Below are 13873 nucleotides of genomic sequence, written 5' to 3' on the forward strand. Positions count from 1 at the left end.
ATAATTTTTAATACGCATGTTAAAAATGGTAATTTTAATAATGATAATAAACATGGTAAAAGAATATAATAATAACAATAATATTTAAATCACCACTAAATAATGTTTATATTTAAAATCACATAAGTTCGTTTTTAACTTAATTAATATCAATCCGAACATCAACGAGTATTACAATCATAATATCTATCTTTAATATACATTATTTGTATACACATATGTTGTAAATGATAATTATTATTTTTACATAACTAATTTCTAACAATTACATCATAAATTATATTTAAAATTATATATATATATATATATTTATTTATTTAAATATATACATATCTATTTATAAATAGTTGTTCGTGAATCATCGGGAATGGTCGAGGCCAATTGGTAATTTAATATATGAACATCGTTTCCAAAGTTTTCTAAACTCAACATTAAAGATTTTGCTTATCGTGTCAGAAACATATAAAGATTAAAGTTTAAATTTGATCGGAAATTTCCGGGTCATCACAGTACCTACCCGTTAAAGAAATTTCGTCCCGAAATTTGAGTGAGGCGGTCATGGCTAACAATAAAAAGGTTTTCATGACCAATTTGAGTTGGTAAATAGAGGTTTATCATCATTAAATAATAATGATAAAATAATTCGATTATTCTAAGGTTACGAATGAAGCTATCGCAAAAGAGTGAATTGAAGAAAAATAAGATTTTTCTTAGCTTTTGACGTAAACTGGGTTGAATTTAGAAAAATAAAGTGTGTCATAACTTTTGACATAGTAATGGTTGAATTCCGGAATTCAAGGGATTTTAAGAAAATTTTCGAAATCTAAAAGATTTGATTCTTCGGCGAATAAAGGAATTAAGATCTCTATAATTAAATGCGGTGATCTGTCTCGATTACTCTGTCTGATATTTCCATTATAAACTTACCTTTTTCGTTCCATTAGTTTCCACCACTTCTATACCTTCTTTCTCAGTTCATATATCCAAAAGATTATAATAATGCTTAATCCGATTCTAATCCTTGTTCTTATTCTGACTATCGCAATGATCGTTCTTCTTTTCCTACTCCCACCAGAAGAATCTGTTTATTTCTACTATGCTCTAGGGATTATTGCATTTATAATCCTCCCGTATCTTTATATTGCCATACGTACTGATATCCACGGCTTGTAATTTTGGTGTTGTCATTGGGCTTTATATTTTCTGTTTTATTTTAGATCTCTTTGCCTTGTTATTATCCTCTCGACCTCTAGTAAAGCGAGCAATGGTCCAGAATTTATAGATATGAATTTTGGAATGATCATAGTTAATGCTTTTTAAGAAGGAAATTGTAATGGTACAATCTTGACTTGGCAAGTTACCAGAATATCATGGAAAAGGTAGAACTATCAAGAAAAATATTTTCTTGATATGTTTACATATCAAATAAGATGTAAGAGTCGTGTAACAATGCACATGATGACGTTATTATCTGTGAATCATCATGTCCCATTTAGAAACTCAGCATGACTTACTGTAATATAATCACGTTGATCAAGTGTCATTATATTATGCTAACTCATGCATCAGTTCCCAACACTACTTCAAAACATTCGTATTTTAAACTCGAAAGTTTACAGAATATAGAAACTAACAGTTTCTATATGATGTAACACTGATAACACGAAGAGATTAATGATTTAAGATAAAAATAGTTATGAAAATATCTTCAGAAATATGGAGGATATTTATAATGAAAGATAAGATAATATCTTTGAATATCTAATATCAGAGGATGATAGAAATTATTGTCTGCAAGGGTTTAGAGTAAGGAGCAAGATATTCACGAAAGACTTTAGCAGACATTGAATCATTTGGATTCTTTGAAGTCAAACTTATTCTTTGTGATTTGTCCACGGCTTCCTTCGTAGTTTCGCATAATCCGTTTTTCGGTACTAAATTTTCTATTGAATGTTTCTAATATAATGATACTATGGAAGCACGAGGAGGTATATATAATTTCGGACGAGAATATTTATGAAAATATCCTCAGAAATATCGAAGATATTGATGATGATATTTTGGAATTTCTAAATTCGATGGTTGATGGAGAAAGATTTTCCGCAAGATTTTAACATGACTTCGGAGCAAGATATTCTCTAAAGATTTCAACGGATCCAGAATTATCTGGATTCTTTGAATATAGGGTATGGTCCTTGTATTTGTCCTTGGTCTCCTTCATGGTTAACTCTATCCGTTTTCCAGTTCCAACGTTCCTGAGCTTTTCCAACATATTATTCTTTATCATCAAACTTCCGACGACTAAGGTCGTTTACGGTTGCCTACAGTTTCTACTGCTTCATTCAGCCTTTTCAACGTTTAGAGTATTGATTCGCAGACTAGGTGATTTTCAGAATTTTAGAATGGAAGATCATAATTCTATGAGGTAAGTGTTATATATATATATACATATAACTGTTGTTGTGGATATGTTGCGAGACTCACAATACAGAGTTGATGATTCCCGGTAATTGGTATGGCAATTCTTGTTACAAGATGCGGATGAGTACATGATGAGACTTCAATAGATAAATATAGTGATTTGTCGGAGAGATTTAAACTAAGGAGCAACGAAGTTGCTGGTACGTCTGCTGGTAATATGATGGAATATAAAAGGTCCCCCAGTAACAATAAAAGAGCAAACGTATGTATCAAGATGTTAATGAGGTTGTTTCGAACGAAAAGCCGAAGTTGACTTGTTGGAGCTGTGACAAAATTGGCTAATTTGGAAAGGGATTGCAAAGTTATTTTCGGCATTAGTAATGCCAAAGGAATGAGCACAGCTACGCGTTAAACGTTTACTCAGTTTCCAAGAGTTTTCAGGTGCATAATAATATGCATCGATCTTTTCTTTCGTAGATGAAGTGCGGTTGGTTTCTCCTCTCGATTGAGGTGTTTTCAAGGATTATGAAAGGTTTGAGCGCAGATTGTAATCGTCAAGATACAAATGAGGTTTAAGATGCAATCAAGTGGCAACTTGAAGAATTCTTTAGTTTCATAAGTTATAATCAATATTTTAATTCATTTTAATTGTCCAATGTTGATAGTCCACAGCTAGCAATTCAATAATTCATATATAATTATATATATAATATTCGAATTAATACGTATCGTGACCCGTATATGTCTCAGACTTGATCACAACTCAAACTATATATATTATTGTAGAATCAACCTCAACCCTGTATAGAGAACTCGATCATTACTGCATATAGAGTGTCTATGGTGATTCCAAATAATATATATAGATGCGTCGATATGATATGTCAAAACTTGGTATACGTATCCCGATATTTAAAGTGCGTAAAAATAAATAACAGAAAATTAAACGACGATAAATAAAGTACGTAAAGTAAATAACAGAAAATTAAATGACGATAAATAAAATTGCGAAAATGTAAATTGCGATAATTAAATTGCGATAAATAAAATATAATCAGTTAGCTAGGAACAGTTAGCGTGAATTCTTAACAAAATTCCTCATAGTTAATTTGTTTGTTTCTAACAAATTTTATTGTGTCAATTATTTTCTTCGTTATGCCACTTGTTGGATTCTAATAAATCAAAATCCAAATATGAAATTGGATGAATATGGTTATTCTAGGATGATCGGATTTGTATATCGGTAGATGTAAGTATGATAGTAAATGACTGTTGAATCAGATTCGAAGAATGTACAGTATAACTTATTAATGCGAAATCTAAATATTCCTCGGGTATTACCTACCCGTTAAAATATTTTCACCATTAACAGTTTGTACAATAAAAATTTTAATTACAATCTTTATGAAAACATATATACATATATATTTTCTTCAGACGTAATTATGGATTTAATGAGTCAATGTGATATTAAACTCATTAGATTTACGGCTAGAACTAGAGTACATAATCTCTAATACATTGGAGATTACATAATCACCATGAAGGACGAAGATAGTTTATGTAGTATTATTTGTAGAACGATGATTATGCTTGAAGTATAGATTGCGAGGTTGAGACGTGTGATGATGTTGTTGTTGGTACTAGTTATGCTGCTGGTGCTATTGATAGTGGTACTTTTGCTGTCGGTGTTACAAGTGTTGTTGGTGCTAAGGTTGGTGATGATGTTGGTGTAGTAAGTATAGCTTGTAAATCAAGCACCATTCTTGTCAGGTTTTCTATCCTACCCTCTATCATTTCTATCCATCCACTCATCTGATTCGATAGATCTTGATTATCAATTCGAAGTTCCCTAACTTCTTCTAATATTCCCCTTCGATTGGTATTCGGAAGTAGAGGTTGAATATTTTCTGAGATTGCAGTAATGTGACCTTCGAAGTGGAAAACTTTAGTAAGAAGGGTGAATACAGTGTTGCGCATAGGTTCACCGGTGAGTACATCATTTTCTCCGATGTTAGGAGGTAAGTTTGGTTCGCGGTAGGGCTCGCTGTCTTCATTTCTCCATCAAGTGAGTAAGTCTCGGACCCACCCCCATCTCTTCCAGAAAGAAAAATAACTAAATGGTTGAGGCACTTCTTGTTAATTGACTCCGGAACTAATGGAATCCAAGCTAGGTGTAGGATCCATCTCTCACGATCAGTTAAAGGGTTTTGATATGAAATGATTTTCGAATATCGAATGATATTCTTAATTATATATAGAATATCTATACATACTTTCAAAGATCCCGTGAATTACGGATAAAATTAAGGAAACGAGTCAGATAAAGTCTACAGTAACAGATATGCTAAGATATGGATTTTATCTATACACTATTCATGCAATCATTGCAGTAAGATGTGTCTAGACTAAGAATGATAAGTAGGTAATTTCCTAAGGATGATAAGCAGATGATTTCCGATAAAAACGATAAGCAAAACTTTTGACATGCAGACACGGTCGAAGTCCAGACTCACTAATGCATTCTAGTGACTATCAATTAGACTCACTAATGCAAGACCTGGTTCGCTAAGACCACCGCTCTGATACCAACTGAAAGGACCTGTCCTAATCCATCCGGATGAAGTCCGTATCGATTATAAATGATTCACAATAGTTGATTACATCGCGAGGTACTTGACCTCTATATGATACATTTTACAAACATTGCATTCGTTTTTGAAATGATAATATTTCATTACATCGAAAGTTGACGGCATGCATACCATTTCATAATATATCTAACTATAATTGACTTAATAATAATCTTGATGAACTCAATGCCTCGAATGCAACATCTTTTGAAATAAGTCATGAATGACTTCAAGTAATATCTCTAAAATGAGCAAATGCACAGCGGAAGATTTCTTTCGTACATGAGAATAAACATGCTTTAAAGTGTCAACCAAAAGGTTGGTGAGTTCATTAGTTTATCATAAATAATCATTTCATAATTTTAATAGACCACAAGATTTCATATTTCCATTTCTCATAAACATACGTCCCATACCTAGAGACAAAAATATCATTCATATGGATTGAACACCTGGTAACCTACATTCACAATATACATATAAGAATATCCCCATCATTCCGGGATCCTCCATCGGACATGATATAAATTTCGAAGTACTAAAGCATCCGGTACTTTGGATGGGGCTTGTTGGGCCCGATAGATCTATCTTTAGCGTTCGCGTCAATTAGGGTGTCTGTTCCCTAATTCTTAGATTACCAGACTTAATAAAAAGGGTCATATTCGATTTCGATCATTCAACCATATAATGTAGTTTTAATTACTTGTGTCTATTCCGTAAAACATTTATAAAAGCAGCGCATGTATTCTCAGTCCCAAAAATATTTATATTGCAAAAGCATTTAAAAAGGGAGTAATGAAACTCACTGTACTGTATTTTGTAGTTAAAATACATATGACGACATTTAACAAGTGTAGGGTTGGCCTCGGATTCACGAACCTATAACAAGTATATATATTGACAGATTTAATATTAATCAACTAGATTATATATATCTATATATATTATAATATATTAAGATTTATATATTTATATATAATTCTGTGTAATATTATGATACTTGTAATAAATATTTTCTTATATAGATAATATTTATTTGTTAGTATGAAAAGTAGTAATAATAATGATAATAAATTTAAGAGTTATATTATTTTTTATAACAATAATAGTAATAATAATAATAATGATGAATAAAATAATAATAATACTTTTAATAATAATTTTAATAATAATAATAATAATAATAATAATAAAAATGAGGATAATAACAAATAAACTACCTCAAGCAGTAGCCCTTAGAAAAAAAAAATGTCCAAGTCCGGGTTTGAACCCGCGACGTTCCACTAACCCGATAACACCTTCAGCCATTCAACCATTTCTATTCTTCTTGAATTTAATTACTCCTAAATTATATTTAACCCGATTTATTTTTATTTCGGACTAACCAGAAACATGGCAGCCCATCTATCGGTCCAAGAAGCAGTCCATAGTTTCATTTAAAGTACGGATAGCTCAACAGGCCCAAACTTTCAACACAGCCCAGATAGCCTTTCCTGATAATTAAAAAAAAGTTGTATTGGCCTGGGATCGAACCCAAGACCTCACGTTTTATCAGTTTCCTTCCAACCCTTCCTCCACCTATTACTTTCTGATTTAATTATCACCTTAAATTATTTTAAACTATCTATGCCGGATGCCCCCTTCAAAACCCATTTAATAGCCTCATCATCATCATCATCATATAATTATCATTACCTTAACATCTTCATCACATAATCATCATCATCAAAACCCTAACAACATCATATCCTCTCCATCATCATCATATCGTTCTAACCATCATCGTTATCATCTTCATTCGACTATGTCACCCTACTATTATCATTATCATAATTATTATAATCTAATCATTACCATGATTATAATCATTAACAACTTATCACATAAAATCATAATTTATCATGAATCCCGTATTCAAAGCTATCATGATATCATTTTCATTTATAATCTCGCTGTCATTATCCTGAATGGATCTTAATTACCCCTTCGTGTTTAGATTTCACAGACTTGTTAACAGGGCACCATCATCGTATAACCTTATCACAAAAGAAATAACGAGCAGTGGTTTGAGACATGGTGGTAGTGGTTTGTTTTGGATGGTTCAAACAGAAACAGAAACACAATAGCAGCAACTAATCGTGCAGTTCAGTGGTTTCTTAGGGTGATGCTAAGGTGATGGTGATTGTTTTGTTGGGACAGGATTAGGAACGAAACACCTCAACAGGTTTTTGGATCCTTGAATACAGCAAAAAGAAAAAAAAATAACGAACCTAGTAGCGGTCCATTATAATAATTCTTCAGCCCATTTGAAAATAGAACATAGCAGCCCAAGAAATATATGCCAATCCAGCTCAATCGTATTCACAAGCTCACTCCGGCTAATCTGCTCGATAGTCTATATTTGTTTAGTTGTGGTTGTGGGGTTTGTTGGAAAAGAGAATTAATAATCATATAAGTTCTTTACAGCTCACCATCCTCACCCGTAAAGTTTAATAATCATATCCTCCTGTCTTCCACTATGGTCGGCTAAACAAAGGATATTATAAACAAGCTAAAGCAGTTTTTATTTATAAAATTGTTTGAAGATTGAAATTTCAAATATATATAGGTTTACATAACTGCAGCGGTTGTAAAGGGGATTGAGGTCGTGGTTCCATTGTTGGTGTTAAACAAAAAAAATATTAGTATTCGGGTCATCATAGTTGTAGGTTTTTCTTCGAGTTCATTATTCTCCGATGAAACAGAAAAACACAGGAGACTGGAGATCACCGTTTCAAAACAAAACAAATATGAGGATGGTTGTGGAGTTGAAGTCGTAGCATTAGTTTGATAATAGGGTGGATAATTGTTGGTAAGGTGAGGTGTTTTGATGATCAAAGGTGAAGGTTGTGATGGCGGTTACGTGTGGTTACATCGTGGAACAGAAATATACAGGAAGATGGTTCGTTGGTGGTAGTTCGTGATGGCTTCGGTGGTGGTGGAAGATAAAAGATGGTGGTTTCATTGTGGGTCGGAACCGAACTGAAGTTGATAGAATGAGCATTAGTAAAAACTTAAAGAGTTGAAGTTTGTGTGGTTTTGAGGTTCACAAGTAAGAAGAAGAAAAAGAGAAGATGGGAGAGTGGTGATAGATTCCATGGAAAAAGAGTATTCTTTCCATTCACTAAATTCACTGATATAATTAAGATACAAGTTGATTGATACAGCATCATGAATTTATCAAGATTGTTTTGTAGTGCATAATTCGTTCGACAGGATTTTACCAGCATAGTAACAAATCGGGAAAAAGTATAAATAGGGATAAAGATGATTGAGATGCATAACAGAATCTGTTTTTATTCAGATGTCTTTATAAACTAATTTTAATTAATATTTATATTAATAATACTATTAATATTTAATAATAATAATAATAATAATATAAATAATAAATACAATAACGATGTCAATGAATATAATACTAATAATGATACAAGTAATAATCATGAGGATGAAATTAATGTTAATAATGATAATAATAATTTTGAATAAAAATGATAATTTTTAATACGCATGTTAAAAATGGTAATTTTAATAATGATAATAAACATGGTAAAAGAATATAATAATAACAATAATATTTAAATCACCACTAAATAATGTTTATATTTAAAATCCCATAAGTTCGTTTTTAACTTAATTAATATCAATCCGAACATCAAAGAGTATTACAATCATAATATCTATCTTTAATATACATTATTTGTATACACATATGTTGTAAATGATAATTATTATTTTTACATAACTAATTTCTAACAATTACATCATAAATTATATATATATATATATATATATATATATATATATATATATATATATATATATATATATATTTATTTATTTATTTAAATATATACATATCTATTTATAAATAGTTGTTCGTGAATCGTCGGGAATGGTCGAGGCCAATTGGTAATTTAATATATGAACATCGTTTCTAAAGTTTTCTAAACTCAACATTAAAGATTTTGCTTATCGTGTCGGAAACATATAAAGATTAAAGTTTAAATTTGATCGGAAATTTCCGGGTCATCACATTTTAACCAACAGCCATTCAAGAAGCAAGATACTTACCGCAACGACACTGGGGTCGCCGGAACTAACTCCGGTTATAAGGGCAAAAATCCACAATGTCAAAAGTGTGGCAAGCATCACACCGGAAACTGTGCTGTTCTAATTTGTGACCGGTGCAAGAAGTTTGGCCATTTGGCCAAAGATTGTAAGGTTAACCTCAACAACAACAACACTGCAAACAATGCGAACAATGCTGGTAATGGTAAGAACTGTTTTGGTTGCGGACAACCAGGTCATTTCAAGAAAGACTGTCCTAAGAACAACAACAATGGGAATGCTCAAGGCAGGGCATTCAACATCAATTCTGCGGGAGCTCGTGATGATCTGAAACTAGTCACGGGTACCTTTTCACTCAATGATCAACCTGTTTATGTTTTGTTTGACTCTGGTGCTGATAGAAGTTTTATATCTAAGGATGTCTGTCACAATGTTAAAAATCCCGTTTCTCTCCTAGATAACATGTATTCCATAGAACTAGGGAATGGTAGCTTGACGAGAGCCGATAAGATTTATCGCGGTTGTACTTTGACATTAGAGGGTAAGTCTTTTAGCATTGATGTAATACCTATTAAACTGGGAAGTTTTGACCTTGTGGTTGGAATGGACTGGTTAGCTGATAACAAAGCCGAGGTGGTCTGTGACCTAAAGGCTATTCGTATTCCTATTGCTAACGGTGAACCTATGATGATTTATGGAGAAAAGAATGGCTCACAATTGCATCTCATTAACTGCTTGAAAGTTCAGAGATATGTGAGAAAGGGATGTGTCGCGTTTATGGCTAATGTAAACCAAATTGTACCTGATGAAAGGAGACCCGAAGACGTACCTATAGTTAAGGAATTTCTTGAAGTTTTTTCGGAGGAATTACCTGGTCTCCCACCGCATCGAGAAGTTGAGTTTCAAATAGATTTAGTGCCAGGAGCGGCACCGGTGGCTCACGCACCGTACAGACTTGCACCCCCAGAGCTTCAAGAGTTATCTAGTCAATTGCAAGAGTTGTTAGACAAGGGATTCATCCAACCAAGTTCTTCACCTTGGGGAGCTCCGGTTTTGTTTGTTAAAAAGAAAGATGGGTCGATGAGGTTGTGTATCGACTACAGAGAATTGAATAAGTTGACAATCAAGAATCGGTATCCACTACCGAAGATTTATGACTTATTTGATCAACTACAAGGATCGAGTTATTATTCGAAGATTGATTTAAGATCCGGGTATCACCAAATGAGAGTCAAAGAAGCTGATGACCCAAAGACGGCGTTTAGAACACTCTATGGACATTATGAGTTTACAGTGATGCCGTTTGGTTTGACGAACACACCAGAAGTGTTCATGGACCTCATGAATTGTGTGTGTAAGCCATACCTAGATAAATTCATCATTGTGTTTATTGATGATATATTGGTGTACTCCAAGAACAAGGAAGAGCATGAACAGCATCTACGATCGATATTAACCATGCTTAGAAAAGAGCAGTTGTATGCAAAGTTCTCTAAGTGTGACTTTTGGTTACCAGAGGTACAATTTCTTGGCCATATTGTAGGGGTCAATGGAATAAAGGTCGATCCAGCAAAGATTGAGTCAGTTAAGAATTGGGAAACTCCAAATACCCCAACTCAGATCCGGCAATTTTTGGGTTTAGCTAGTTACTACAGGAGATTCATCGAGGGATTCTCTAAGATTGCCCGACCATTAACAGCGTTGACTCATAAGGGCAAGAAGTATGAGTGGTCAGAGCCACAAGAAACTGCATTTCAGTTGTTGAAGGAGAAGTTAACAACTGCACCGATATTGTCTCTACCCAAGGGAAGTGAAGATTTTGTTGTTTATTGTGATGCTTCACGTCAAGGAATGGGTTGCGTGCTCATGCAACGAAATAAGGTTATTGCTTATGGATCGCGACAGTTAAAGATTCATGAGCAGAACTACACTACGCACGACCTTGAATTAGGAGCTGTTGTCTTTGCACTCAAAATGTGGAGACACTACCTGTATGGAACCAAATTTACTATCTTCACTGACCATAAGAGTTTACAGCACATATTCGATCAGAACCAGCTTAACATGAGACAACGACGTTGGATGAAACTACTTAACGATTATAACTGTGAACTTCAATACCATCCGGGCAAAGCGAATGTTGTGGCGGATGATTTAAGCAGAAAGGAGCGAGAGAAACCCCTCAGGGTTAAAGCTCTTAATATAGTTGTCCGTACAAATCTCACATCACAGATCCGGGAAGCACAACGAGAAGCCATGAAGCAAGAAAATGTCGATGTTGAATTTCTAAGAGGAATGGATAAGAAATTTGACATCAAGGAGGACAGAACACGGTACTTTTCTAATCGAATCTGGGTACCAAAGTTTGGTGGATTGAGAGAACTAGTGTTGGAAGAAGCACACAAGTCAAGGTACTCAATTCATCCGGGATCAGATAAAATGTACCAAGATTTGAAGGCATTTTATTGGTGGCCAAATTTGAAAGCTGATATTGCTACCTATGTCGAAAAGTGCTTGACTTACGCTAAAGTCAAGGCTGAACATCAGAAGCCATCAGGGTTATTAACTCAACCAGAGATTCCCCAGTGGAAGTGGGAAGGTATTACCATGGACTTCATCACGAAACTGCCGAGAATGGCGGGAGGATACGATTGTGATGACCCGGGAATTTTCGACTAAATTTAAACTTCATCTTGTTATGATTTCGAAACGATAAGCAAAGTCTGTTATGTTGAGTCTCGAAAACTTTGGAACAGATATATGAATGCATTTAACCTTTAACCATATCCGACGATTCACGAACTATTGTTTGTAACTAAGTATGTATATGTATATAAATGTAGGAAAATGTATCAAATTGGAATTTAAAATGTAAATTAATCATTAGAGTTAATTATGTAAAATAGTATACCGAATAATTTAAATTGCTTTTAAAGTAAATATCCATATAAAAATATATACATATTACATAAATAATAATAAGTGATATCTAAATATTAAATTACAAAGTAAAACAATGTTGTTATTTTTACTTTACTATTAATATTAATATTAATAATTGTATTATTATTATTATTGATATTATCATCATATTATTAGTTTTAATATTTTTATTACTTATATAATTATTATTAGTATTACTATTATTATTATTATTATTATTAGTTATTATTGATATTATTATTATTTGTATTTAAATTATTGTAAGTATAATGATAATTAGTAATTATTAATAAAAATGGTATAAAGTCTTATGCTTGAATCCAAATCAGTTCAAGATAATCATCAAACTGTATCATGCTTTGTTTCTATCACCAATCTGTTACGTATCATTTTCGGTTATACAAATCCAATCATCTTTACAGCTTAAACTTTTGGTTATTTAGTCCTTGATTGAATTGATCTTGTCTCCAATTTGTTAAACGTCTGAATCAACTCAGAATACAAACAAAAGGATTTAACGCATCCAATATTCGATTATTAATTGTACATAACTCAAACTTACACCAATATCTTCATCTTTCTATATCTTCTCCATCTCTCTCATAATCTAGAAAAACTATCACAAATTTTTTTTTTTCTTACGATAACCATCACCACCTTCGGTTCATTTGAACATCACCCATCATAAACTGTCATTCACCCTACCACCTTATTTCTTCTTGTTTTCGAATCGATCCCAAAAATTAACATCACCAAACCACTGCTTTATATATATTATATATAGATAGATAGATATTTTTTTTATGTACCTTCAATCGACAACCATTTATCTATTAATCTTCATCACCACTTTTCTCCATCCTCACCTTCACCGTCATCCAAGAACACCCTACACTACATTAAAACAAATCACCATTACATTTATCTTCTGCTTCTGTGAACTTGACAACCCATGCCACCACCACTTCTTCTTCGAGCCAACTAAATCACCATCACTATGTAAACCTTAACCCTCATCGTGAACTACTGCAGCTACACTTATGTGGTTACCACTGCACGTCTCCTATTACAACTTTCCGAAGGCTTGCACCACCCTACCACCCATTCGCCACCTCTGCAGCTGCATACACCTGCTATATTCTGTCCGAGCAGCTCAAACCCAAACAACCACCTTTTAACCACCTTCAGCTGCAAACGAAAATGATGAGAACACTATGTACTGCTATGTGTTGCAGCTGTGAAAAACAACACCAACACCTAACCAAACGCCACCACACGCCATTTATTTTCTATTTTCGGATCGAAGCAAAAACCTTCAAACCCTGAACTTTATGTTCTGGTTACGGTACCATTTAACAATTATCAAACTCGTAGTTAATTAATTGTGTTTCTGTCTCAACCAAAAGGGAAGAGGAGAATGATAATTAATACGCTAAAAATGATGGGTTGTAGTTTATATATTGTAAATTGCTTTGCAAAGTGGGACTAGTTGCAACACTTTGGCCGACAATATGGGTACATATGAGGTTTAAATATTCTTTAAAAAAATGATGATCATGGTAATTAAAGGTGTTGGGTCATTGATAAAGGAAATAATAATAGAGGCGTTAAATAATAAGGATTAAAGCAAGTACTACAGCTGCATTCCATTTCTCCTGCTTCTTCCTTTTGGTCATCATTCTTTTCTGCTTTCTTTCGGTCAACACACGAGTAAGAGTGCTGCCATACTCGCCTTTTTCTATTCTGTGTTGTTGAGGAACGTC

Source organism: Rutidosis leptorrhynchoides, chromosome 2 (assembly GCF_046630445.1).
Source record: "Rutidosis leptorrhynchoides isolate AG116_Rl617_1_P2 chromosome 2, CSIRO_AGI_Rlap_v1, whole genome shotgun sequence".
NCBI lineage: Eukaryota > Viridiplantae > Streptophyta > Magnoliopsida > Asterales > Asteraceae > Rutidosis > Rutidosis leptorrhynchoides.